The 23437-nt window shown below is 30.2% G+C and overlaps 22 non-coding genes across 22 annotated transcripts; all 22 read right to left on the reverse strand.

The window, feature by feature from the left end:
• Positions 1-1200: 1200 nt before the first annotated feature.
• Positions 1201-1273, reverse strand: TRNAM-CAU (transfer RNA methionine (anticodon CAU)). Its single transcript has one exon. It is a non-coding gene; the product is annotated as a tRNA-Met (tRNA).
• Positions 1274-2220: 947 nt separating this feature from the next.
• Positions 2221-2293, reverse strand: TRNAT-CGU (transfer RNA threonine (anticodon CGU)). The gene has a single exon. It is a non-coding gene; the product is annotated as a tRNA-Thr (tRNA).
• Positions 2294-2730: 437 nt separating this feature from the next.
• On the reverse strand, positions 2731-2804 carry TRNAT-AGU (transfer RNA threonine (anticodon AGU)). The gene has a single exon. It is a non-coding gene; the product is annotated as a tRNA-Thr (tRNA).
• Positions 2805-3239: 435 nt separating this feature from the next.
• Positions 3240-3312, reverse strand: TRNAT-UGU (transfer RNA threonine (anticodon UGU)). The gene has a single exon. It is a non-coding gene; the product is annotated as a tRNA-Thr (tRNA).
• Positions 3313-4257: 945 nt separating this feature from the next.
• Positions 4258-4330, reverse strand: TRNAT-CGU (transfer RNA threonine (anticodon CGU)). Its single transcript has one exon. It is a non-coding gene; the product is annotated as a tRNA-Thr (tRNA).
• A 1454-nt stretch (positions 4331-5784) lies between these two features.
• On the reverse strand, positions 5785-5858 carry TRNAT-AGU (transfer RNA threonine (anticodon AGU)). The gene has a single exon. It is a non-coding gene; the product is annotated as a tRNA-Thr (tRNA).
• A 435-nt stretch (positions 5859-6293) lies between these two features.
• TRNAT-CGU (transfer RNA threonine (anticodon CGU)) lies at positions 6294-6366 on the reverse strand. Its single transcript has one exon. It is a non-coding gene; the product is annotated as a tRNA-Thr (tRNA).
• Positions 6367-9349: 2983 nt separating this feature from the next.
• TRNAT-CGU (transfer RNA threonine (anticodon CGU)) lies at positions 9350-9422 on the reverse strand. The gene has a single exon. It is a non-coding gene; the product is annotated as a tRNA-Thr (tRNA).
• Positions 9423-10368: 946 nt separating this feature from the next.
• On the reverse strand, positions 10369-10441 carry TRNAT-CGU (transfer RNA threonine (anticodon CGU)). Its single transcript has one exon. It is a non-coding gene; the product is annotated as a tRNA-Thr (tRNA).
• A 437-nt stretch (positions 10442-10878) lies between these two features.
• TRNAT-AGU (transfer RNA threonine (anticodon AGU)) lies at positions 10879-10952 on the reverse strand. Its single transcript has one exon. It is a non-coding gene; the product is annotated as a tRNA-Thr (tRNA).
• A 435-nt stretch (positions 10953-11387) lies between these two features.
• Positions 11388-11460, reverse strand: TRNAT-UGU (transfer RNA threonine (anticodon UGU)). Its single transcript has one exon. It is a non-coding gene; the product is annotated as a tRNA-Thr (tRNA).
• Positions 11461-12405: 945 nt separating this feature from the next.
• On the reverse strand, positions 12406-12478 carry TRNAT-CGU (transfer RNA threonine (anticodon CGU)). Its single transcript has one exon. It is a non-coding gene; the product is annotated as a tRNA-Thr (tRNA).
• Positions 12479-13932: 1454 nt separating this feature from the next.
• TRNAT-AGU (transfer RNA threonine (anticodon AGU)) lies at positions 13933-14006 on the reverse strand. Its single transcript has one exon. It is a non-coding gene; the product is annotated as a tRNA-Thr (tRNA).
• A 435-nt stretch (positions 14007-14441) lies between these two features.
• TRNAT-UGU (transfer RNA threonine (anticodon UGU)) lies at positions 14442-14514 on the reverse strand. The gene has a single exon. It is a non-coding gene; the product is annotated as a tRNA-Thr (tRNA).
• A 945-nt stretch (positions 14515-15459) lies between these two features.
• TRNAT-CGU (transfer RNA threonine (anticodon CGU)) lies at positions 15460-15532 on the reverse strand. Its single transcript has one exon. It is a non-coding gene; the product is annotated as a tRNA-Thr (tRNA).
• Positions 15533-16986: 1454 nt separating this feature from the next.
• Positions 16987-17060, reverse strand: TRNAT-AGU (transfer RNA threonine (anticodon AGU)). The gene has a single exon. It is a non-coding gene; the product is annotated as a tRNA-Thr (tRNA).
• A 435-nt stretch (positions 17061-17495) lies between these two features.
• On the reverse strand, positions 17496-17568 carry TRNAT-UGU (transfer RNA threonine (anticodon UGU)). The gene has a single exon. It is a non-coding gene; the product is annotated as a tRNA-Thr (tRNA).
• Positions 17569-18513: 945 nt separating this feature from the next.
• TRNAT-CGU (transfer RNA threonine (anticodon CGU)) lies at positions 18514-18586 on the reverse strand. The gene has a single exon. It is a non-coding gene; the product is annotated as a tRNA-Thr (tRNA).
• A 946-nt stretch (positions 18587-19532) lies between these two features.
• TRNAT-CGU (transfer RNA threonine (anticodon CGU)) lies at positions 19533-19605 on the reverse strand. The gene has a single exon. It is a non-coding gene; the product is annotated as a tRNA-Thr (tRNA).
• Positions 19606-21059: 1454 nt separating this feature from the next.
• Positions 21060-21133, reverse strand: TRNAT-AGU (transfer RNA threonine (anticodon AGU)). The gene has a single exon. It is a non-coding gene; the product is annotated as a tRNA-Thr (tRNA).
• A 435-nt stretch (positions 21134-21568) lies between these two features.
• On the reverse strand, positions 21569-21641 carry TRNAT-UGU (transfer RNA threonine (anticodon UGU)). Its single transcript has one exon. It is a non-coding gene; the product is annotated as a tRNA-Thr (tRNA).
• Positions 21642-22586: 945 nt separating this feature from the next.
• Positions 22587-22659, reverse strand: TRNAT-CGU (transfer RNA threonine (anticodon CGU)). Its single transcript has one exon. It is a non-coding gene; the product is annotated as a tRNA-Thr (tRNA).
• Positions 22660-23437: the final 778 nt, after the last annotated feature.

Consider the following 23437-nt stretch of genomic DNA (forward strand, 5'->3'; position numbering starts at 1 on the left):
TTTGACATTTTCTTTTCCCTATTTCAGTCAATGCATTCCTACAAAAATCTTCACAATACCAAGCATTTTATTTAATTTTTAAGATAACTTATTCTAAAGTTCATAGAACCAGATGTTTATTCTTAAATTGTATTCAACATGTGTTTGATGAAAATTATTCGGAAAGCATGGAGAAAACAGTTAGGTGCTGCTGAGATTTGAACTCAGGATTTCCTGTTTACGAGACAGGCGTTTTAAACACTAAGCCACAGCACCAACGTTAATAGTAAAAAATGCATAAATAATTTATTGTTGATGATGAAAATGTGTTTTCTGGTATAAATTCTTCTTTATATGTATTGTAATCTTAAACACGAAAATATACTCAATCACTACGCAAGGATTAATATGTTTTAATAACCAGGTACTCTTATAAAACCCAATTTCATTTCTTGAATTCTTTACAATTTTTTTCATGAAGGTATTAATATTGCTCAAATCTAGGTAGAAATTTCATCTACGTCTTTCTCATAGATATGTATTTTTTTCATTTTGCAATAACAGTATTTATTCTATAATCTTGAAAATACTTGGGTTTTTATAAGGTTTAAGATGATCTTTTTAACAGTAAGATGAATCAGACTTTTATATTTTAATTGTATCGGAATAAGACCTAATGAAAATGATTTGTTATATAACAATGAGAAAAGCAAGGCGCTGCTGGGCGTTGAACTCAGGATCTCCTGTTTACTATACAGGCGCTTTAACCAGCTAAGCCACAGCACCCACTTGATTCTTAATTTTGAAAAACTTTTCTTTATGGTGTTCAAGAGAATATTGCTTTTTCCCTTTCATATTCTTTTCTAAGTTCACACACTTCTCCACTCAAACACTTAAGATGAATGAAGATTTTTCACTTATTCAAAAACACCTCTCTAATTTGAAGTTAACCCTATTCATATCATTTTAAAATATACCTTGCTAAAGAATGGATTACTTGAATTCGACAATAGAGTGATCATTCACCTCTATCTTGTTCTTTGTCATTTTCTCTTCCCTATTTCAGTCAATGCATTCCTACAAAAATCTTCACAATACCAAGCATTTTATTTAATTTTTAAGATAACTTATTCTAAAGCTCATAGAACCAGATGTTTATTCTTAAATTGTATTCAACACTTGTTTGATGAAAATTATTCGGAAAGCATGGAGAAAACAGTTAGGTGCTGCTGAGAATTGAACTCAGGATTTCCTGTTTATGAGACAGGCGCTTTAACCACTAAGCCATAGCACCAACGTTAATAGTAAAAAATGCATAAATAATTTATTGTTGATGATGAAAATGTGTTTTCTGCTATAAATTCTTCTTTATATGTATTGTAATCTGAAACACGAAAAGATACTCAATCACTACGCAAGGATTAATATGTTTTAATAAACAGGTACTCTTATAAAACCCAATTTCATTTCTTGAATTCTTTACAATTTGTTTTCATGAAGGTATTAATATTGCTCAAATCTAGGTAGAAATTTCATCTACCTCTTTCTCATAGATATGTATTTTTTTTCATTTTGTAATAACAGTATTCATTCTATAATCTTGAAAATACTTGGGTTTTTATAAGGTTTAAGATGATATGTTCAACAGTAGGATGAATCAGACTTTTATATTTTAATTGTATTGGAATAAGACCTAATGAAAATGATTTGTTATATTACAATGAGCAAAGCAAGGCACTGCTGAGAGTTTAACTCAGGATCTCCCGTTTACTAGGCAGGCGCTTCAACCAGCTAAGCCACAGCACCCGCTTGATTCTTAATTTTGAAACACTTTTCTTTATGGTGTTCAAGGGAATATTGCTTTTTCACTTTCATATTCTTTTCTAAGTTCACACACTTCTCTACTCAAACACTTAAGATGAATGAAGACTCTTCACTTATTCAAAAACACCTCTCTAATTTGAAGTTTACCCTATTCATATCAATTTAAAATATACCTTGCTAAAGAATGGATTAGTTGAATTCAAGGATAGAGTGATCATTCACCTCTATCTTGTTCTTTGACATTTTCTTTTCCCTATTTCAGTCAATGCATTCCTACAAAAATCTTCACAATACCAAGCATTTTATTTAATTTTTAAGATAACTTATTCTAAAGTTCATAGAACCAGATGTTTATTCTTAAATTGTATTCAACACTTGTTTGATGAAAATTATTCGGAAAGCATGGAGAAAACAGTTAGGTGCTGCTGAGAATTGAACTCAGGATTTCCTGGTTACGAGACAGGCGCTTTAACCACTAAGCCACAGCACCAATGTTAATAGTAAAAAATGCATAAATAATTTATTGTTGATGATGAAAATGTGTTTTCTGCTATAAATTCTTCTTTATATGTATTGTAATCTTAAACACGAAAAGATACTCAATCACTAGCGAAGGATTAATATGTTTTAATAAACAGGTACTCTTATAAAACCCAATTTCATTTCTTGAATTCTTTACAATTTTATTCATGAAGGTATTAATATTGCTCAAATCTAGGTAGAAATTTCATCTACGTCTTTCTCATAGATATGTATTTTTTTTCATTTTGCAATAACAGTATTCATTCTATAATCTTGAAAATACTTGGGTTTTTATAAGGTTTAAGATGATCTTTTCAACAGTAAGATGAATCAGACTTTTATATTTTAATTGTATCGGAATAAGACCTAATGAAAATGATTTGTTATATAACAATGAGAAAAGCAAGGCGCTGCTGAGAGTTGAACTCAGGATCTCCTGTTTACTAGACAGGCACTTTAACCAGCTAAGCCACAGCACCCAGTTGATTGTTAGTTTTGAAACACTTTTCTTTATGGTGTTCAAGAGAATATTGATTTTTCACTTTCATATTCTTTTCTAAGTTCACACACTTCTCTACTCAAACACTTAAGATGAATGAAGACTCTTCATTTATTCAAAAACACCTCTCTAATTTGAAGTTTACCCTATTCATATCATTTTAAACTATACCTTGCTGAAGAATGGATTAGTTGAATTCAACAATAGAGTGATCATTCACCTCTATCTTGTTCCTTGTCATTTTCTTTTCCCTATTTCAGTCAATGCATTCCTACAAAAATCTTCACAATACCAATCATTTTATTTAATTGTTAAGATAACTTATTCTAAAGTTCATAGAACCAGATGTTTATTCTTAAATTGTATTCAACATGTGTTTGATGAAAATTATTCGGAAAGCATGGAGAAAACAGTTAGGTGCTGCTGAGATTTGAACTCAGGATTTCCTGTTAACAAGACAGGTGCTTTAACCACTAAGCCACAGCACCAACGTTAATAGTAAAAAATGCATAAATAATTTATTGTTGATGATGAAAATGTGTTTTCTGCTAAAAATTCTTGTTTATATGTATTGTAATCATAAACACGAAAAGATACTCAATCACTACGCAAGGATTAATATGTTTTAATAAACAGGTACTCTTATAAAACCCAATTTCATTTCTTGAATTCTTTACAATTTTATTCATGAAGGTATTAATATTGCTCAAATCTAGGTAGAAATTTCATCTACGTCTTTCTCATAGATATGTATTTTTTTCATTTTGCAATAACAGTATTCATTCTATAATCTTGAAAATACTTGGGTTTTTATAAGGTTTAAGATGATCTGTTCAACAGTAAGATGAATCACACTTTTATATTTTAATTGTATTGGAATAAGACCTAATGAAAATGATTTGTTATATTACAATGAGCAAAGCAAGGCACTGCTGAGAGTTTAACTCAGGATCTCCCGTTTACTAGGCAGGCGCTTCAACCAGCTAAGCCACAGCACCCACTTGATTCTTAATTTTGAAACACTTTTCTTTATGGTGTTCAAGGGAATATTGCTTTTTCACTTTCATATTCTTTTCTAAGTTCACACACTTCTCTACTCAAACACTTAAGATGAATGAAGACTCTTCACTTATTCAAAAACACCTCTCTAATTTGAAGTTTACCCTATTCATATCAATTTAAAATATACCTTGCTAAAGAATGGATTAGTTGAATTCAACGATAGAGTGATCATTCACCTCTATCTTGTTCTTTGACATTTTCTTTTCCCTATTTCAGTCAATGCATTCCTACAAAAATCTTCACAATACCAAGCATTTTATTTAATTTTTAAGATAACTTATTCTAAAGTTCATAGAACCAGATGTTTATTCTTAAATTGTATTCAACACTTGTTTGATGAAAATTATTCGGAAAGCATGGAGAAAACAGTTAGGTGCTGCTGAGAATTGAACTCAGGATTTCCTGTTTACGAGACAGGCGCTTTAACCACTAAGCCACAGCACCAACGTTAATAGTAAAAAATGCATAAATAATTTATTGTTGATGATGAAAATGTGTTTTCTGCTATAAATTCTTCTTTATATGTATTGTAATCTTAAACACGAAAAGATACTCAATCACTACGCTGGATTAATATGTTTTAATAAACAGGTACTCTTATAAAACCCAATTTCATTTCTTGAATTCTTTACAATTTTTTTTCATGAAGGTATTAATATTGCTCAAATCTAGGTAGAAATTTAATCTACCTCTTTCTCATAGATATGTATTTTTTTCATTTTGCAATAACAGTATTCATTCTATAATCTTGAAAATACTTGGGTTTTTATAAGGTTTAAGATGATCTGTTCAACAGTAAGATGAATCAGACTATTATATTTTAATTGTATTGGAATAAGACCTAATGAAAATGATTTGTTATATTACAATGAGCAAAGCAAGGCACTGCTGAGAGTTTAACTAAGGATCTCCCGTTTACTAGGCAGGCGCTTCGACCAGCTAAGCCACAGCACCCACTTGATTCTTAATTTTGAAACACTTTTCTTTATGGTGTTCAAGGGAATATTGCTTTTTCACTTTCATATTCTTTTCTAAGTTCACACACTTCTCTACTCAAACACTTAAGATGAATGAAGACTCTTCACTTATTCAAAAACACCTCTCTAATTTGAAGTTTACCCTATTCATATCAATTTAAAATATACCTTGCTAAAGAAAGGATTAGTTGAATTCAACGGTAGAGTGATCATTCACCTCTATCTTGTTCTTTGACATTTTCTTTTCCCTATTTCAGTCAATACATTCCTACAAAAATCTTCACAATACCAAGCATTTTATTTAATTTTTAAGATAACTTATTCTAAAGTTCATAGAACCAGATGTTTATTCTTAAATTGTATTCAACACTTGTTTGATGAAAATTATTCAGAAAGCATGGAGAAAACAGTTAGGTGCTGCTGAGAATTGAACTCAGGATTTCCTGGTTACGAGACAGGCGCTTTAACCACTAAGGCACAGCACCAACGTTAATAGTAAAAAATGCATAAATAATTTATTGTTGATGATGAAAATGTGTTTTCTGCTATAAATTCTTCTTTATATGTATTGTAATCTTAAACACGAAAAGATACTCAATCACTAGCGAAGGATTAATATGTTTTAATAAACAGGTACTCTTATAAAACCCAATTTCATTTCTTGAATTCTTTACAATTTTATTCATGAAGGTATTAATATTGCTCAAATCTAGGTAGAAATTTCATCTACGTCTTTCTCATAGATATGTATTTTTTTCATTTTGCAATAACAGTATTCATTCTATAATCTTGAAAATACTTGGGTTTTTATAAGGTTTAAGATGATCTGTTCAACAGTAAGATGAATCACACTTTTATATTTTAATTGTATCGGAATAAGACCTAATGAAAATGATTTGTTATATAACAATGAGAAAAGCAAGGCGCTGCTGAGAGTTGAACTCAGGATCTCCTGTTTACTAGACAGGCACTTTAACCAGCTAAGCCACAGCACCCAGTTGATTGTTAGTTTTGAAACACTTTTCTTTATGGTGTTCAAGAGAATATTGATTTTTCACTTTCATATTCTTTTCTAAGTTCACACACTTCTCTACTCAAACACTTAAGATGAATGAAGACTCTTCATTTATTCAAAAACACCTCTCTAATTTGAAGTTTACCCTATTCATATCATTTTAAACTATACCTTGCTGAAGAATGGATTAGTTGAATTCAACAATAGAGTGATCATTCACCTCTATCTTGTTCTTTGTCATTTTCTTTTCCCTATTTCAGTCAATGCATTCCTACAAAAATCTTCACAATACCAATCATTTTATTTAATTGTTAAGATAACTTATTCTAAAGTTCATAGAACCAGATGTTTATTCTTAAATTGTATTCAACACTTGTTTGATGAAAATTATTCGGAAAGCATGGAGAAAACAGTTAGGTGCTGCTGAGAATTGAACTCAGGATTTCCTGTTTACGAGACAGGCGCTTTAACCACTAAGCCACAGCACCAACGTTAATAGTAAAAAATGCATAAATAATTTATTGTTGATGATGAAAATGTGTTTTCTGCTATAAATTCTTCTTTATATGTATTGTAATCTTAAACACGAAAAGATACTCAATCACTACGCTGGATTAATATGTTTTAATAAACAGGTACTCTTATAAAACCCAATTTCATTTCTTGAATTCTTTACAATTTTTTTTCCTGAAGGTATTAATATTGCTCAAATCTAGGTAGAAATTTAATCTACCTTTTTCTCATAGATATGTATTTTTTTCATTTTGCAATAACAGTATTCATTCTATAATTTTGAAAATACTTGAGTTTTTATAAGGTTTAAGATGATCTGTTCAACAGTAAGATGAATCAGACTATTATATTTTAATTGTATTGGAATAAGACCTAATGAAAATGATTTGTTATATTACAATGAGCAAAGCAAGGGACTGCTGAGAGTTTAACTCAGGATCTCCCGTTTACTAGGCAGGCGCTTCAACCAGCTAAGCCACAGCACCCACTTGATTCTTAATCTTGAAACACTTTTCTTTATAGTGTTCAAGGGAATATTGCTTTTTCACTTTCATATTCTTTTCTAAGTTCACACACTTCTCTACTCAAACACTTAAGATGAATGAAGACTCTTCACTTATTCAAAAACACCTCTCTAATTTGAAGTTTACCCTATTCATATCAATTTAAAATATACCTTGCTAAAGAATGGATTAGTTGAATTCAACGGTAGAGTGATCATTCACCTCTATCTTGTTCTTTGACATTTTCTTTTCCCTATTTCAGTCAATGCATTCCTACAAAAATCTTCACAATACCAAGCATTTTATTTAATTTTTAAGATAACTTATTCTAAAGTTCATAGAACCAGATGTTTATTCTTAAATTGTATTCAACATGTGTTTGATGAAAATTATTCGGAAAGCATGGAGAAAACAGTTAGGTGCTGCTGAGATTTGAACTCAGGATTTCCTGTTTACGAGACAGGCGTTTTAAACACTAAGCCACAGCACCAACGTTAATAGTAAAAAATGCATAAATAATTTATTGTTGATGATGAAAATGTGTTTTCTGGTATAAATTCTTCTTTATATGTATTGTAATCTTAAACACGAAAATATACTCAATCACTACGCAAGGATTAATATGTTTTAATAACCAGGTACTCTTATAAAACCCAATTTCATTTCTTGAATTCTTTACAATTTGTTTTCATGAAGGTATTAATATTGCTCAAATCTAGGTAGAAATTTCATCTACGTCTTTCTCATAGATATGTAGTTTTTTTCATTTTGCAATAACAGTATTTATTCTATAATCTTGAAAATACTTGGGTTTTTATAAGGTTTAAGATGATCTTTTTAACAGTAAGATGAATCAGACTTTTATATTTTAATTGTATCGGAATAAGACCTAATGAAAATGATTTGTTATATAACAATGAGAAAAGCAAGGCGCTGCTGGGAGTTGAACTCAGGATCTCCTGTTTACTATACAGGCGCTTTAACCAGCTAAGCCACAGCACCCCCTTGATTCTTAATTTTGAAAAACTTTTCTTTATGGTGTTCAAGAGAATATTGCTTTTTCCCTTTCATATTCTTTTCTAAGTTCACACACTTCTCCACTCAAACACTTAAGATGAATGAAGACTCTTCACTTATTCAAAAACACCTCTCTAATTTGAAGTTTACCCTATTCATATCAATTTAAAATATACCTTGCTAAAGAATGGATTAGTTGAATTCAACGATAGAGTGATCATTCACCTCTATCTTGTTCTTTGACATTTTCTTTTCCCTATTTCAGTCAATGCATTCCTACAAAAATCTTCACAATACCAAGCATTTTATTTAATTTTTAAGATAACTTATTCTAAAGTTCATAGAACCAGATGTTTATTCTTAAATTGTATTCAACATGTGTTTGATGAAAATTATTCGGAAAGCATGGAGAAAACAGTTAGGTGCTGCTGAGATTTGAACTCAGGATTTCCTGTTTACGAGACAGGCGTTTTAAACACTAAGCCACAGCACCAACGTTAATAGTAAAAAATGCATAAATAATTTATTGTTGATGATGAAAATGTGTTTTCTGGTATAAATTCTTCTTTATATGTATTGTAATCTTAAACACGAAAATATACTCAATCACTACGCAAGGATTAATATGTTTTAATAACCAGGTACTCTTATAAAACCCAATTTCATTTCTTGAATTCTTTACAATTTTTTTCATGAAGGTATTAATATTGCTCAAATCTAGGTAGAAATTTCATCTACGTCTTTCTCATAGATATGTATTTTTTTCATTTTGCAATAACAGTATTTATTCTATAATCTTGAAAATACTTGGGTTTTTATAAGGTTTAAGATGATCTTTTTAACAGTAAGATGAATCAGACTTTTATATTTTAATTGTATCGGAATAAGACCTAATGAAAATGATTTGTTATATAACAATGAGAAAAGCAAGGCGCTGCTGGGCGTTGAACTCAGGATCTCCTGTTTACTATACAGGCGCTTTAACCAGCTAAGCCACAGCACCCACTTGATTCTTAATTTTGAAAAACTTTTCTTTATGGTGTTCAAGAGAATATTGCTTTTTCCCTTTCATATTCTTTTCTAAGTTCACACACTTCTCCACTCAAACACTTAAGATGAATGAAGATTTTTCACTTATTCAAAAACACCTCTCTAATTTGAAGTTAACCCTATTCATATCATTTTAAAATATACCTTGCTAAAGAATGGATTACTTGAATTCGACAATAGAGTGATCATTCACCTCTATCTTGTTCTTTGTCATTTTCTCTTCCCTATTTCAGTCAATGCATTCCTACAAAAATCTTCACAATACCAAGCATTTTATTTAATTTTTAAGATAACTTATTCTAAAGCTCATAGAACCAGATGTTTATTCTTAAATTGTATTCAACACTTGTTTGATGAAAATTATTCGGAAAGCATGGAGAAAACAGTTAGGTGCTGCTGAGAATTGAACTCAGGATTTCCTGTTTACGAGACAGGCGCTTTAACCACTAAGCCATAGCACCAACGTTAATAGTAAAAAATGCATAAATAATTTATTGTTGATGATGAAAATGTGTTTTCTGCTATAAATTCTTCTTTATATGTATTGTAATCTGAAACACGAAAAGATACTCAATCACTACGCAAGGATTAATATGTTTTAATAAACAGGTACTCTTATAAACCCCAATTTCATTTCTTGAATTCTTTACAATTTGTTTTCATGAAGGTATTAATATTGCTCAAATCTAGGTAGAAATTTCATCTACCTCTTTCTCATAGATATGTATTTTTTTCATTTTGTAATAACAGTATTCATTCTATAATCTTGAAAATACTTGGGTTTTTATAAGGTTTAAGATGATATGTTCAACAGTAGGATGAATCAGACTTTTATATTTTAATTGTATTGGAATAAGACCTAATGAAAATGATTTGTTATATTACAATGAGCAAAGCAAGGCACTGCTGAGAGTTTAACTCAGGATCTCCCGTTTACTAGGCAGGCGCTTCAACCAGCTAAGCCACAGCACCCGCTTGATTCTTAATTTTGAAACACTTTTCTTTATGGTGTTCAAGGGAATATTGCTTTTTCACTTTCATATTCTTTTCTAAGTTCACACACTTCTCTACTCAAACACTTAAGATGAATGAAGACTCTTCACTTATTCAAAAACACCTCTCTAATTTGAAGTTTACCCTATTCATATCAATTTAAAATATACCTTGCTAAAGAATGGATTAGTTGAATTCAAGGATAGAGTGATCATTCACCTCTATCTTGTTCTTTGACATTTTCTTTTCCCTATTTCAGTCAATGCATTCCTACAAAAATCTTCACAATACCAAGCATTTTATTTAATTTTTAAGATAACTTATTCTAAAGTTCATAGAACCAGATGTTTATTCTTAAATTGTATTCAACACTTGTTTGATGAAAATTATTCGGAAAGCATGGAGAAAACAGTTAGGTGCTGCTGAGAATTGAACTCAGGATTTCCTGGTTACGAGACAGGCGCTTTAACCACTAAGCCACAGCACCAATGTTAATAGTAAAAAAAGCATAAATAATTTATTGTTGATGATGAAAATGTGTTTTCTGCTATAAATTCTTCTTTATATGTATTGTAATCTTAAACACGAAAAGATACTCAATCACTAGCGAAGGATTAATATGTTTTAATAAACAGGTACTCTTATAAAACCCAATTTCATTTCTTGAATTCTTTACAATTTTATTCATGAAGGTATTAATATTGCTCAAATCTAGGTAGAAATTTCATCTACGTCTTTCTCATAGATATGTATTTTTTTTCATTTTGCAATAACAGTATTCATTCTATAATCTTGAAAATACTTGGGTTTTTATAAGGTTTAAGATGATCTTTTCAACAGTAAGATGAATCAGACTTTTATATTTTAATTGTATCGGAATAAGACCTAATGAAAATGATTTGTTATATAACAATGAGAAAAGCAAGGCGCTGCTGAGAGTTGAACTCAGGATCTCCTGTTTACTAGACAGGCACTTTAACCAGCTAAGCCACAGCACCCAGTTGATTGTTAGTTTTGAAACACTTTTCTTTATGGTGTTCAAGAGAATATTGATTTTTCACTTTCATATTCTTTTCTAAGTTCACACACTTCTCTACTCAAACACTTAAGATGAATGAAGACTCTTCATTTATTCAAAAACACCTCTCTAATTTGAAGTTTACCCTATTCATATCATTTTAAACTATACCTTGCTGAAGAATGGATTAGTTGAATTCAACAATAGAGTGATCATTCACCTCTATCTTGTTCCTTGTCATTTTCTTTTCCCTATTTCAGTCAATGCATTCCTACAAAAATCTTCACAATACCAATCATTTTATTTAATTGTTAAGATAACTTATTCTAAAGTTCATAGAACCAGATGTTTATTCTTAAATTGTATTCAACATGTGTTTGATGAAAATTATTCGGAAAGCATGGAGAAAACAGTTAGGTGCTGCTGAGATTTGAACTCAGGATTTCCTGTTAACAAGACAGGTGCTTTAACCACTAAGCCACAGCACCAACGTTAATAGTAAAAAATGCATAAATAATTTATTGTTGATGATGAAAATGTGTTTTCTGCTAAAAATTCTTGTTTATATGTATTGTAATCATAAACACGAAAAGATACTCAATCACTACGCAAGGATTAATATGTTTTAATAAACAGGTACTCTTATAAAACCCAATTTCATTTCTTGAATTCTTTACAATTTTATTCATGAAGGTATTAATATTGCTCAAATCTAGGTAGAAATTTCATCTACGTCTTTCTCATAGATATGTATTTTTTTCATTTTGCAATAACAGTATTCATTCTATAATCTTGAAAATACTTGGGTTTTTATAAGGTTTAAGATGATCTGTTCAACAGTAAGATGAATCACACTTTTATATTTTAATTGTATTGGAATAAGACCTAATGAAAATGATTTGTTATATTACAATGAGCAAAGCAAGGCACTGCTGAGAGTTTAACTCAGGATCTCCCGTTTACTAGGCAGGCGCTTCAACCAGCTAAGCCACAGCACCCACTTGATTCTTAATTTTGAAACACTTTTCTTTATGGTGTTCAAGGGAATATTGCTTTTTCACTTTCATATTCTTTTCTAAGTTCACACACTTCTCTACTCAAACACTTAAGATGAATGAAGACTCTTCACTTATTCAAAAACACCTCTCTAATTTGAAGTTTACCCTATTCATATCAATTTAAAATATACCTTGCTAAAGAATGGATTAGTTGAATTCAACGATAGAGTGATCATTCACCTCTATCTTGTTCTTTGACATTTTCTTTTCCCTATTTCAGTCAATGCATTCCTACAAAAATCTTCACAATACCAAGCATTTTATTTAATTTTTAAGATAACTTATTCTAAAGTTCATAGAACCAGATGTTTATTCTTAAATTGTATTCAACACTTGTTTGATGAAAATTATTCGGAAAGCATGGAGAAAACAGTTAGGTGCTGCTGAGAATTGAACTCAGGATTTCCTGTTTACGAGACAGGCGCTTTAACCACTAAGCCACAGCACCAACGTTAATAGTAAAAAATGCATAAATAATTTATTGTTGATGATGAAAATGTGTTTTCTGCTATAAATTCTTCTTTATATGTATTGTAATCTTAAACACGAAAAGATACTCAATCACTACGCTGGATTAATATGTTTTAATAAACAGGTACTCTTATAAAACCCAATTTCATTTCTTGAATTCTTTACAATTTTTTTTCATGAAGGTATTAATATTGCTCAAATCTAGGTAGAAATTTAATCTACCTCTTTCTCATAGATATGTATTTTTTTCATTTTGCAATAACAGTATTCATTCTATAATCTTGAAAATACTTGGGTTTTTATAAGGTTTAAGATGATCTGTTCAACAGTAAGATGAATCAGACTATTATATTTTAATTGTATTGGAATAAGACCTAATGAAAATGATTTGTTATATTACAATGAGCAAAGCAAGGCACTGCTGAGAGTTTAACTAAGGATCTCCCGTTTACTAGGCAGGCGCTTCGACCAGCTAAGCCACAGCACCCACTTGATTCTTAATTTTGAAACACTTTTCTTTATGGTGTTCAAGGGAATATTGCTTTTTCACTTTCATATTCTTTTCTAAGTTCACACACTTCTCTACTCAAACACTTAAGATGAATGAAGACTCTTCACTTATTCAAAAACACCTCTCTAATTTGAAGTTTACCCTATTCATATCAATTTAAAATATACCTTGCTAAAGAAAGGATTAGTTGAATTCAACGGTAGAGTGATCATTCACCTCTATCTTGTTCTTTGACATTTTCTTTTCCCTATTTCAGTCAATACATTCCTACAAAAATCTTCACAATACCAAGCATTTTATTTAATTTTTAAGATAACTTATTCTAAAGTTCATAGAACCAGATGTTTATTCTTAAATTGTATTCAACACTTGTTTGATGAAAATTATTCGGAAAGCATGGAGAAAACAGTTAGGTGCTGCTGAGAATTGAACTCAGGATTTCCTGGTTACGAGACAGGCGCTTTAACCACTAAGGCACAGCACCAACGTTAATAGTAGAAAATGCATAAATAATTTATTGTTGATGATGAAAATGTGTTTTCTGCTATAAATTCTTCTTTATATGTATTGTAATCTTAAACACGAAAAGATACTCAATCACTAGCGAAGGATTAATATGTTTTAATAAACAGGTACTCTTATAAAACCCAATTTCATTTCTTGAATTCTTTACAATTTTATTCATGAAGGTATTAATATTGCTCAAATCTAGGTAGAAATTTCATCTACGTCTTTCTCATAGATATGTATTTTTTTCATTTTGCAATAACAGTATTCATTCTATAATCTTGAAAATACTTGGGTTTTTATAAGGTTTAAGATGATCTGTTCAACAGTAAGATGAATCACACTTTTATATTTTAATTGTATCGGAATAAGACCTAATGAAAATGATTTGTTATATAACAATGAGAAAAGCAAGGCGCTGCTGAGAGTTGAACTCAGGATCTCCTGTTTACTAGACAGGCACTTTAACCAGCTAAGCCACAGCACCCAGTTGATTGTTAGTTTTGAAACACTTTTCTTTATGGTGTTCAAGAGAATATTGATTTTTCACTTTCATATTCTTTTCTAAGTTCACACACTTCTCTACTCAAACACTTAAGATGAATGAAGACTCTTCATTTATTCAAAAACACCTCTCTAATTTGAAGTTTACCCTATTCATATCATTTTAAACTATACCTTGCTGAAGAATGGATTAGTTGAATTCAACAATAGAGTGATCATTCACCTCTATCTTGTTCTTTGTCATTTTCTTTTCCCTATTTCAGTCAATGCATTCCTACAAAAATCTTCACAATACCAATCATTTTATTTAATTGTTAAGATAACTTATTCTAAAGTTCATAGAACCAGATGTTTATTCTTAAATTGTATTCAACATGTGTTTGATGAAAATTATTCGGAAAGCATGGAGAAAACAGTTAGGTGCTGCTGAGATTTGAACTCAGGATTTCCTGTTAACAAGACAGGTGCTTTAACCACTAAGCCACAGCACCAACGTTAATAGTAAAAAATGCATAAATAATTTATTGTTGATGATGAAAATGTGTTTTCTGCTAAAAATTCTTGTTTATATGTATTGTAATCATAAACACGAAAAGATACTCAATCACTACGCAAGGATTAATATGTTTTAATAAACAGGTACTCTTATAAAACCCAATTTCATTTCTTGAATTCTTTACAATTTTATTCATGAAGGTATTAATATTGCTCAAATCTAGGTAGAAATTTCATCTACGTCTTTCTCATAGATATGTATTTTTTTCATTTTGCAATAACAGTATTCATTCTATAATCTTGAAAATACTTGGGTTTTTATAAGGTTTAAGATGATCTGTTCAACAGTAAGATGAATCACACTTTTATATTTTAATTGTATTGGAATAAGACCTAATGAAAATGATTTGTTATATTACAATGAGCAAAGCAAGGCACTGCTGAGAGTTTAACTCAGGATCTCCCGTTTACTAGGCAGGCGCTTCAACCAGCTAAGCCACAGCACCCACTTGATTCTTAATTTTGAAACACTTTTCTTTATGGTGTTCAAGGGAATATTGCTTTTTCACTTTCATATTCTTTTCTAAGTTCACACACTTCTCTACTCAAACACTTAAGATGAATGAAGACTCTTCACTTATTCAAAAACACCTCTCTAATTTGAAGTTTACCCTATTCATATCAATTTAAAATATACCTTGCTAAAGAATGGATTAGTTGAATTCAACGATAGAGTGATCATTCACCTCTATCTTGTTCTTTGACATTTTCTTTTCCCTATTTCAGTCAATGCATTCCTACAAAAATCTTCACAATACCAAGCATTTTATTTAATTTTTAAGATAACTTATTCTAAAGTTCATAGAACCAGATGTTTATTCTTAAATTGTATTCAACACTTGTTTGATGAAAATTATTCGGAAAGCATGGAGAAAACAGTTAGGTGCTGCTGAGAATTGAACTCAGGATTTCCTGTTTACGAGACAGGCGCTTTAACCACTAAGCCACAGCACCAACGTTAATAGTAAAAAATGCATAAATAATTTATTGTTGATGATGAAAATGTGTTTTCTGCTATAAATTCTTCTTTATATGTATTGTAATCTTAAACACGAAAAGATACTCAATCACTACGCTGGATTAATATGTTTTAATAAACAGGTACTCTTATAAAACCCAATTTCATTTCTTGAATTCTTTACAATTTTTTTTCATGAAGGTATTAATATTGCTCAAATCTAGGTAGAAATTTAATCTACCTCTTTCTCATAGATATGTATTTTTTTCATTTTGCAATAACAGTATTCATTCTATAATCTTGAAAATACTTGGGTTTTTATAAGGTTTAAGATGATCTGTTCAACAGTAAGATGAATCAGACTATTATATTTTAATTGTATTGGAATAAGACCTAATGAAAATGATTTGTTATATTACAATGAGCAAAGCAAGGCACTGCTGAGAGTTTAACTAAGGATCTCCCGTTTACTAGGCAGGCGCTTCGACCAGCTAAGCCACAGCACCCACTTGATTCTTAATTTTGAAACACTTTTCTTTATGGTGTTCAAGGGAATATTGCTTTTTCACTTTCATATTCTTTTCTAAGTTCACACACTTCTCTACTCAAACACTTAAGATGAATGAAGACTCTTCACTTATTCAAAAACACCTCTCTAATTTGAAGTTTACCCTATTCATATCAATTTAAAATATACCTTGCTAAAGAAAGGATTAGTTGAATTCAACGGTAGAGTGATCATTCACCTCTATCTTGTTCTTTGACATTTTCTTTTCCCTATTTCAGTCAATACATTCCTACAAAAATCTTCACAATACCAAGCATTTTATTTAATTTTTAAGATAACTTATTCTAAAGTTCATAGAACCAGATGTTTATTCTTAAATTGTATTCAACACTTGTTTGATGAAAATTATTCGGAAAGCATGGAGAAAACAGTTAGGTGCTGCTGAGAATTGAACTCAGGATTTCCTGGTTACGAGACAGGCGCTTTAACCACTAAGGCACAGCACCAACGTTAATAGTAAAAAATGCATAAATAATTTATTGTTGATGATGAAAATGTGTTTTCTGCTATAAATTCTTCTTTATATGTATTGTAATCTTAAACACGAAAAGATACTCAATCACTAGCGAAGGATTAATATGTTTTAATAAACAGGTACTCTTATAAAACCCAATTTCATTTCTTGAATTCTTTACAATTTTATTCATGAAGGTATTAATATTGCTCAAATCTAGGTAGAAATTTCATCTACGTCTTTCTCATAGATATGTATTTTTTTCATTTTGCAATAACAGTATTCATTCTATAATCTTGAAAATACTTGGGTTTTTATAAGGTTTAAGATGATCTGTTCAACAGTAAGATGAATCACACTTTTATATTTTAATTGTATCGGAATAAGACCTAATGAAAATGATTTGTTATATAACAATGAGAAAAGCAAGGCGCTGCTGAGAGTTGAACTCAGGATCTCCTGTTTACTAGACAGGCACTTTAACCAGCTAAGCCACAGCACCCAGTTGATTGTTAGTTTTGAAACACTTTTCTTTATGGTGTTCAAGAGAATATTGATTTTTCACTTTCATATTCTTTTCTAAGTTCACACACTTCTCTACTCAAACACTTAAGATGAATGAAGACTCTTCATTTATTCAAAAACACCTCTCTAATTTGAAGTTTACCCTATTCATATCATTTTAAACTATACCTTGCTGAAGAATGGATTAGTTGAATTCAACAATAGAGTGATCATTCACCTCTATCTTGTTCTTTGTCATTTTCTTTTCCCTATTTCAGTCAATGCATTCCTACAAAAATCTTCACAATACCAATCATTTTATTTAATTGTTAAGATAACTTATTCTAAAGTTCATAGAACCAGATGTTTATTCTTAAATTGTATTCAACATGTGTTTGATGAAAATTATTCGGAAAGCATGGAGAAAACAGTTAGGTGCTGCTGAGATTTGAACTCAGGATTTCCTGTTAACAAGACAGGTGCTTTAACCACTAAGCCACAGTACCAACGTTAATAGTAAAAAATGCATAAATAATTTATTGTTGATGATGAAAATGTGTTTTCTGCTAAAAATTCTTGTTTATATGTATTGCAATCATAAACACGAAAAGATACTCAATCACTACGCAAGGATTAATATGTTTTAATAAACAGGTACTCTTATAAAACCCAATTTCATTTCTTGAATTCTTTACAATTTTATTCATGAAGGTATTAATATTGCTCAAATCTAGGTAGAAATTTCATCTACGTCTTTCTCATAGATATGTATTTTTTTCATTTTGCAATAACAGTATTCATTCTATAATCTTGAAAATACTTGGGTTTTTATAAGGTTTAAGATGATCTGTTCAACAGTAAGATGAATCACACTTTTATATTTTAATTGTATTGGAATAAGACCTAATGAAAATGATTTGTTATATTACAATGAGCAAAGCAAGGCACTGCTGAGAGTTTAACTCAGGATCTCCTGTTTACTAGACAGGCGCTTTAACCAGCTAAGCCACAGCACCCACTTGATTCTTAATTTTGAAACACTTTTCTTTATGGTGTTCAAGAGAATATTGCTTTTTCACTTTCATATTCTTTTCTAAGTTCACGCACTTCTCTACTCAAACACTTAAGATGAATGAAGACTCTTCACTTATTCAAAAACACCTATCTAATTTGAAGTTTACCCTATTCATATAATTTTAAAATATACCTTGCTAAAGAATGGATTAGTTGAATTCAACAATAGAGTGATCATTCACCTCTATCTTGTTCTTTGTCATTTTCTTTTCCCTATTTCAGTCAATGCATTCCTACAAAAATCTTCACAATACCAATCATTTTATTTAATTGTTAGGATAACTTATTCTAAAGTTCATAGAACCAGATGTTTATTCTTAAATTGTATTCAACATGTGTTTGATGAAAATTATTCGGAAAGCATGGAGAAAACAGTTAGGTGCTGCTGAGATTTGAACTCAGGATTTCCTGTTTACGAGACAGGCGCTTTAACCACTAAGCCACAGCACCATTGTTAATAGTAAAAAATGCATAAATAATTTATTGTTGATGATGAAAATGTGTTTTCTGCTATAAATTCTTGTTTATATGTATTGTAATCTTAAACACGAAAAGATACTCAATCACTACGCAAGGAATAATATGTTTTAATAAACAGGTACTCTTATAAAACCCAATTTCATTTATTGAATTCTTTACAATTTTATTCATGAACGTATTAATATTGCTCAAATCTAGGTAGAAATTTCATCTACGTCTTTCTCATAGATATGTAGTTTTTTTCATTTTGCAATAACAGTATTCATTCTATAATCTTGAATATACTTGGGTTTTTATAAGGTTTAAGATGATCTTTTTAACAGTAAGATGAATCAGACTTTTATATTTTAATTGTATTGGAATAAGACCTAATGAAAATGATTTGTTATATTACAATGAGCAAAGCAAGGCACTGCTGAGAGTTTAACTCAGGATCTCCCGTTTACTAGGCAGGCGCTTCAACCAGCTAAGCCACAGCACCCACTTGATTCTTAATTTTGAAACACTTTTCTTTATGGTGTTCAAGGGAATATTGCTTTTTCACTTTCATATTCTTTTCTAAGTTCACACACTTCTCTACTCAAACACTTAAGATGAATGAAGACTCTTCACTTATTCAAAAACACCTCTCTAATTTGAAGTTTACCCTATTCATATCAATTTAAAATATACCTTGCTAAAGAATGGATTAGTTGAATTCAACGATAGAGTGATCATTCACCTCTATCTTGTTCTTTGACATTTTCTTTTCCCTATTTCAGTCAATGCATTCCTACAAAAATCTTCACAATACCAAGCATTTTATTTAATTTTTAAGATAACTTATTCTAAAGTTCATAGAACCAGATGTTTATTCTTAAATTGTATTCAACACTTGTTTGATGAAAATTATTCGGAAAGCATGGAGAAAACAGTTAGGTGCTGCTGAGAATTGAACTCAGGATTTCCTGTTTACGAGACAGGCGCTTTAACCACTAAGCCACAGCACCAACGTTAATAGTAAAAAATGCATAAATAATTTATTGTTGATGATGAAAATGTGTTTTCTGCTATAAATTCTTCTTTATATGTATTGTAATCTTAAACACGAAAAGATACTCAATCACTACGCTGGATTAATATGTTTTAATAAACAGGTACTCTCATAAAACCCAATTTCATTTCTTGAATTCTTTACAATTTTTTTTCATGAAGGTATTAATATTGCTCAAATCTAGGTAGAAATTTAATCTACCTCTTTCTCATAGATATGTATTTTTTTCATTTTGCAATAACAGTATTCATTCTATAATCTTGAAAATACTTGGGTTTTTATAAGGTTTAAGATGATCTGTTCAACAGTAAGATGAATCAGACTATTATATTTTAATTGTATTGGAATAAGACCTAATGAAAATGATTTGTTATATTACAATGAGCAAAGCAAGGCACTGCTGAGAGTTTAACTAAGGATCTCCCGTTTACTAGGCAGGCGCTTCGACCAGCTAAGCCACAGCACCCACTTGATTCTTAATTTTGAAACACTTTTCTTTATGGTGTTCAAGGGAATATTGCTTTTTCACTTTCATATTCTTTTCTAAGTTCACACACTTCTCTACTCAAACACTTAAGATGAATGAAGACTCTTCACTTATTCAAAAACACCTCTCTAATTTGAAGTTTACCCTATTCATATCAATTTAAAATATACCTTGCTAAAGAAAGGATTAGTTGAATTCAACGGTAGAGTGATCATTCACCTCTATCTTGTTCTTTGACATTTTCTTTTCCCTATTTCAGTCAATACATTCCTACAAAAATCTTCACAATACCAAGCATTTTATTTAATTTTTAAGATAACTTATTCTAAAGTTCATAGAACCAGATGTTTATTCTTAAATTGTATTCAACACTTGTTTGATGAAAATTATTCGGAAAGCATGGAGAAAACAGTTAGGTGCTGCTGAGAATTGAACTCAGGATTTCCTGGTTACGAGACAGGCGCTTTAACCACTAAGGCACAGCACCAACGTTAATAGTAAAAAATGCATAAATAATTTATTGTTGATGATGAAAATGTGTTTTCTGCTATAAATTCTTCTTTATATGTATTGTAATCTTAAACACGAAAAGATACTCAATCACTAGCGAAGGATTAATATGTTTTAATAAACAGGTACTCTTATAAAACCCAATTTCATTTCTTGAATTCTTTACAATTTTATTCATGAAGGTATTAATATTGCTCAAATCTAGGTAGAAATTTGTTCTACGTCTTTCTCATAGATATGTATTTTTTTCATTTTGCAATAACAGTATTCATTCTATAATCTTGAAAATACTTGGGTTTTTATAAGGTTTAAGATGATCTGTTCAACAGTAAGATGAATCACACTTTTATATTTTAATTGTATCGGAATAAGACCTAATGAAAATGATTTGTTATATAACAATGAGAAAAGCAAGGCGCTGCTGAGAGTTGAACTCAGGATCTCCTGTTTACTAGACAGGCACTTTAACCAGCTAAGCCACAGCACCCAGTTGATTGTTAGTTTTGAAACACTTTTCTTTATGGTGTTCAAGAGAATATTGATTTTTCACTTTCATATTCTTTTCTAAGTTCACACACTTCTCTACTCAAACACTTAAGATGAATGAAGACTCTTCATTTATTCAAAAACACCTCTCTAATTTGAAGTTTACCCTATTCATATCATTTTAAACTATACCTTGCTGAAGAAAGGATTAGTTGAATTCAACAATAGAGTGATCATTCACCTCTATCTTGTTCCTTGTCATTTTCTTTTCCCTATTTCAGTCAATGCATTCCTACAAAAATCTTCACAATACCAATCATTTTATTTAATTGTTAAGATAACTTATTCTAAAGTTCATAGAACCAGATGTTTATTCTTAAATTGTATTCAACATGTGTTTGATGAAAATTATTCGGAAAGCATGGAGAAAACAGTTAGGTGCTGCTGAGATTTGAACTCAGGATTTCCTGTTAACAAGACAGGTGCTTTAACCACTAAGCCACAGCACCAACGTTAATAGTAAAAAATGCATAAATAATTTATTGTTGATGATGAAAATGTGTTTTCTGCTAAAAATTCTTGTTTATATGTATTGTAATCATAAACACGAAAAGATACTCAATCACTACGCAAGGATTAATATGTTTTAATAAACAGGTACTCTTATAAAACCCAATTTCATTTCTTGAATTCTTTACAATTTTATTCATGAAGGTATTAATATTGCTCAAATCTAGGTAGAAATTTCATCTACGTCTTTCTCATAGATATGTATTTTTTTCATTTTGCAATAACAGTATTCATTCTATAATCTTGAAAATACTTGGGTTTTTATAAGGTTTAAGATGATCTGTTCAACAGTAAGATGAATCACACTTTTATATTTTAATTGTATTGGAATAAGACCTAATGAAAATGATTTGTTATATTACAATGAGCAAAGCAAGGCACTGCTGAGAGTTTAACTCAGGATCTCCCGTTTACTAGGCAGGCGCTTCAACCAGCTAAGCCACAGCACCCACTTGATTCTTAATTTTGAAACACTTTTCTTTATGGTGTTCAAGGGAATATTGCTTTTTCACTTTCATATTCTTTTCTAAGTTCACACACTTCTCTACTCAAACACTTAAGATGAATGAAGACTCTTCACTTATTCAAAAACACCTCTCTAATTTGAAGTTTACCCTATTCATATCAATTTAAAATATACCTTGCTAAAGAATGGATTAGTTGAATTCAACGATAGAGTGATCATTCACCTCTATCTTGTTCTTTGACATTTTCTTTTCCCTATTTCAGTCAATGCATTCCTACAAAAATCTTCACAATACCAAGCATTTTATTTAATTTTTAAGATAACTTATTCTAAAGTTCATAGAACCAGATGTTTATTCTTAAATTGTATTCAACACTTGTTTGATGAAAATTATTCGGAAAGCATGGAGAAAACAGTTAGGTGCTGCTGAGAATTGAACTCAGGATTTCCTGTTTACGAGACAGGCGCTTTAACCACTAAGCCACAGCACCAACGTTAATAGTAAAAAATGCATAAATAATTTATTGTTGATGATGAAAATGTGTTTTCTGCTATAAATTCTTCTTTATATGTATTGTAATCTTAAACACGAAAAGATACTCAATCACTACGCTGGATTAATATGTTTTAATAAACAGGTACTCTTATAAAACCCAATTTCATTTCTTGAATTCTTTACAATTTTTTTTCATGAAGGTATTAATATTGCTCAAATCTAGGTAGAAATTTAATCTACCTCTTTCTCATAGATATGTATTTTTTTCATTTTGCAATAACAGTATTCATTCTATAATCTTGAAAATACTTGGGTTTTTATAAGGTTTAAGATGATCTGTTCAACAGTAAGATGAATCAGACTATTATATTTTAATTGTATTGGAATAAGACCTAATGAAAATGATTTGTTATATTACAATGAGCAAAGCAAGGCACTGCTGAGAGTTTAACTAAGGATCTCCCGTTTACTAGGCAGGCGCTTCGACCAGCTAAGCCACAGCACCCACTTGATTCTTAATTTTGAAACACTTTTCTTTATGGTGTTCAAGGGAATATTGCTTTTTCACTTTCATATTCTTTTCTAAGTTCACACACTTCTCTACTCAAACACTTAAGATGAATGAAGACTCTTCACTTATTCAAAAACACCTCTCTAATTTGAAGTTTACCCTATTCATATCAATTTAAAATATACCTTGCTAAAGAAAGGATTAGTTGAATTCAACGGTAGAGTGATCATTCACCTCTATCTTGTTCTTTGACATTTTCTTT

This window comes from Lissotriton vulgaris, chromosome 12 (assembly GCF_964263255.1).
Source record: "Lissotriton vulgaris chromosome 12, aLisVul1.2, whole genome shotgun sequence".
Lineage (NCBI taxonomy): Eukaryota > Metazoa > Chordata > Amphibia > Caudata > Salamandridae > Lissotriton > Lissotriton vulgaris.